The sequence below is a fragment of the Oratosquilla oratoria genome, chromosome 41 (genome assembly GCF_046742065.1).
Source record: "Oratosquilla oratoria isolate Oo_2021 chromosome 41, ASM4674206v1, whole genome shotgun sequence".
Taxonomy (NCBI): Eukaryota; Metazoa; Arthropoda; class Malacostraca; order Stomatopoda; family Squillidae; genus Oratosquilla; species Oratosquilla oratoria.
In genome coordinates, this window is record NC_134817.1 from 4,032,501 (window position 1) to 4,037,500 (window position 5,000).

The following is a 5,000-nucleotide window of genomic DNA, read 5'->3' on the forward strand; positions in this document are numbered from 1 at the left end:
GGAGGAAGAGAAGGAGAAGGAAAGGAGGAAGAGGAGAAGGTGAAGGAGGAAGAGGGGGGAACAAGGGGGAAGAATTCAGGGAGTTTTCCAGGAAGTTCAAATGAATGTGTACGTCAGAAAATTTCATAACAGCCATACAGGTCACTGTGAGAGGATGTACACACACACACACACACACACACACACACACACACACACACACACACACACACACACATATTCTTGAAGTTAGGTATCAGAATTGGAAAATAAGCGACGGAATCTCACGAGCGTTGCTCCATTTCTGTTTACTAAAAACAGCTAAATACAATTAAGTAAATACAAACACAAATATGCACGCACACACACGGACACACACATACACACACACACACGCACACGCACACACGCTACCACGGCTTGATGGCGCAGTGGTAGCGATCTCAACTGCTGTCACAGCGGTCCGGGTTCGAATCCCGCCCAGGGCTGAAATAATTTCAGTATCGCTGCGCTGCGAGTCGTTACTCCAACTCTCGTGGGCGGGGAGTTGGGTGTGTGTGTGCGTGTAAGGTCACAGTATTACCCATAGATCGGTCATACGAGCTCTGAGCTCTTGCCCGGGAGGTTAATGGCTGTCGATCGCGAGTCCAACGCGTGATCCGAGACCATGGTGAATCACACACACACACACACACACACACACACACACACACACAGAGAGAGAAAGAATAATACTTCGCAACAAAAACCTGGAGTATTTTATGGAAAAAAATCTAACAAATATTGTACGAAGTCATTCAATAAATTCTAAATTTGCACAGCGTTCATATACACCAATTCACTATTGACCAAAGTCAATTCAGCTCAGCATCACCCATAGTAAATATACACAGCCTATACTGGGTTATATTTTCCTGTTTTTATTCTTTTTTTTTTCTCTCTCTCTCAAAACTACGTATGGTACCGTGACTTGTAACCACACAGAGTAAAAGACAAAATTACCTTCCCAGGTTTGTCCGAGGACAGATTAAATATAGCAAAACATTACTAGAATCGGCTGGAGACCACGGACATCTAAAACTGACTCGCAATATGCTAGAATGACGCGCATATATATACATACACACACACACACACACACACACACATATATATATATATATATATATATATATATATTATATATATATATGTACAGTATATATACATGTGTGTGTGTGTGTACAACACTGAATGGGTCCCAGTGAACAGATATACATGTCCATCAACCAAAATACACTTTAATTCTAAGCCATCAACATCGTGAGAGACTCGAGGAGGCCAACATGCAGAAATTGAAACTTGGTACGGCCAAGGAATCGAACCCGGGCTAGCACATGACAAGTGTTTGTGACTTGTCACGTGCTAGCACGGGATCGAGTACTTGGCCGCACCACGTTTCAATTTCTGCATGCTGGTCTCCTCGAGTCTCTCTTGATGTTGATGGCTTAGAATTAAAGTGTATTGTGGGGTTGATAAAAATACATATATACATATATATATATATATATACACACATACATACATACATACATATACCAAGGCTTTTTCCCCCTTCCAAGGGAGGTAGCCAAAAAGGGAAAGGCATAAAAACACTCCCACCCATTTCATCCCTAAATACCCTCCACACCCCTCCCACCCTTCCTCTCATCTGAGCACCTCCCGGATGACGGGTCATCCCTGCACCCTGCCCACCGCCCTGGGTCAGAAGCAGTGTCGCAAGACACAGTACATCCACAGCAAGGCCGCTTCATATATATACACACAATCCGTAAAACCAAATACAAAAGAATAAATAAATACAAAACAAAAGAGACAAAATAGTCCAATAGAATAAATCAACAAACACATAGAAAGGAGAAGCAGCGTATACATATCAATAAAAGAACGGAGACAAAGTCCCCTAGCTAGTGTATTGTAGCATATTGTCCTCCTAAAAAAAAAAAAAAAAAAAACATAGAACGTGGCCCGGAGACAAGCAAAAAGACAATAATCGAGCCCAGAAGTGATACCATCACGAGGAGCGGGGGGGCGGGGTGGGGTGGGGGGATGTCAAAGTGCTGCACCACCTAACACTACACAAATAACAGGAAGGCAAGAGATGTGGCAGGTTCTTGTGTCCGCAAATTGCTTCAGTGTGCTGGACAGGGAGATCCAAGGACACAAAGACCAGGTTACCATTGCACTGGTACCAGTACTGTTTGATAAGGTGACGGACAAGATTAACAGCCTCAACAGATCTAAAGCTACGGACAAGCGGAACGCTTTGGGCCGAAATTGGAGAGGTTAGAGTAGACGAAACCAGGAGCCCTGAGCAGGATAGGTAGGTGAGGAACCCCTCGAGGAAGACGCTTAGCGAGGCTGAGACTAAGGTCCTTGCTAAAGGATTGGATTTCAGTGTCCAAGGAGGAGTAAGAGAGGAAGAATTCCTGGCAGCGGTGGAAACAGGGGTGAGCATGATGACGTGCGGTGAGGAGAAACAGGACACGAGGTTGCACATAGTATGTATGTATGTGTGTATGTATATATATACATATATATATGTATATATATATATGTATATATATATATATATTTATATATATATATATATATTTCATTGAAAGTGGTGGCTAATTGTGAATTTATTATTTTTTACAATATATTTTCCATATGTCTTACTATGGATTTATGTTCTTTTGAAAGGAGGTTTATGACTTCACTGTAGGTGGTCATGTTTGCTACATGACCACCTACAGTGAAGTCATAAACCTCCTTTCAAAGGAACATAAATCCATAGTAAGACATATGGAAAATACATTTAAAAAAATAATAAATGCACAATTAGCCATCACTTTCAATGAAGTATGTATAAGAGAAAATCTCCTGCCCATATATACTATTAATATATATATATATATATATATATTATATATACATATATATATATATATATATATATGACACATTTTATATATAAGTGAAATAGTGTATACAGAAAAATATGCGAACTATTCAACAACAAAAACTACTATCTGTATAGTTCAGACACTACCGTGGATTACTTCTGGGTGTCCCCAGTGGTACATTGGTGCCATTACCTCCACGTTCTATTCTTTCAGCACCGCGAAGTCAATTTTCCGACCAGCCAGATGGTCCTCAATTCCCACCTGCCAGACTCTCAATTAAGGAAGATAATTGCCACCTCTACGCGCTGAGTTAAGAGTCGGGTTAAAGTACAGGACGTGTGAGAGTTACTCTCGCCAGCGGCTCTCATGAGAGTTAGTGTCGCGACAGGGAAATGGAATACGCAAGGATAAGAGTCGGAATAAAGCACAGGGGATGTGAGAGTTACTCTTTCCAGCGGCTCTCATGAGAGTTACTCTCGCCAGCGGCCCTCATGAGAGTTACTCTCGCCAGCGGCTCTCATGAGAGTTATTGTCGCGAGTAGCTCCCTTAAAGGCTGGGAAAGGGAATACGCAAAGATAAAGAGTCGGGATAAAGTACAGGACATGTGAGAGTTACTCTCGCCAGCGGCTCTCATGAGAGTTACTGTCGCGAGTAGCTCCTTTAAAGACAGTAATAAAGGAATACACAAGGATAAGAGTCGGGTTAAAGTACAGGACATATGAGAGTTACTCTCGCCAGCGGCTCTCATGAGAGTTACTGTCGCGAGCAGATTCCTTTAAGGCAAGAATAAATGAATGTTCCACAATAAAGAGGTTAGACGAATACAGAACTTTATCTTCATTGGTGCACTTGTTGCCTTCATTAAGAACCTTTGATTACAAGAACATGAGAAATAACATAATTATAAATTAATTCATTTTTCAAGTTATCAACAGCTGTTTACCTTTTAATTTTCTCACCCCCCATGTTCTTCATAACCAACGTTATTCTCAATTATTTAATGTATATGATTAATTGTTTGTTCCAGCCAATTAGAAGCCTTGTTAGCTCTTAGCCAATCACAAGCCGCGGTTCGTTCTCAGCCAATCAGAAGCCGTGGTTAGTTGGTGTGGGTTGGGGTGGAGGTGATCATCAGAATTGTGAAGGCAATAAATCCTCCACAGCCTGAAAAAATCTGTTCACACTAGCAGTTTGAACCGCACGGAAACAGTGACGGTTACCGCATAGTCAAGGAAAAACTGTATGGTTATGTGTGAACGCTTCCATTGATTTACTTTGTAATTGAAACGCCGCTGTTCAAGCCGCTGTTGTGAAGAGAGCTACACTCTTCCGAACAACTATCATGAGAGTTACTCTCTACCGACTTCGTCACTGGCTCCAGGTGAGAGTCAAAAAGAAAGAGCGGGATGGCGTAATGAGAGTAACTAGCGAGAGTCACCGCCTTGTGTCAACGGGTCCACAACCCGTGAAAAATTCGTTACACGCGGATTCGCGTAAAATTAAATTTTCGCGTAAAAGGAGATATTCGCGACCGGACGAAGAGAAAATGAGCGGCCTTAAGCAAACAGACAATGAGGGTCTTGGAATAAAAACGGCGAGAGTGGGTAAAAAAGGTGAAGGGGGGAGATGGTAAAACATAGAGGAAAAGATGGTCAGGAACCGGTCGAGTTTTTATGTGCAGATGGTAAGGCAGATGGTATATCTAGGTGGGAGAGGTCTTAGGTATGGATATCCGGAATATAGACCTGGATCTAATTACTCATATTCTCATATACTCATTTACTTCACAGACTTCATATACTCATATATATATATATATATATATATATATATATATATATATATATATATATATATATATATATGCAAAGTAGACCACTTGGAAAAAGAAACTAACGAAGCAGAGCGCTTTCGTATATTACATCTTCACGAAAGCGCTCTGCTTCGTTAGTTTCTTTTTCCAAGTGGTCTACTTTGCATAAGTGAACACACGTACCCGTGTTCTTATTAGCATATATATATATATATTCACAAAACCAAAAAGTTGTTGCACATTTGTAAAATGTTTAAATATAACCCACTGTCGGAAAAAC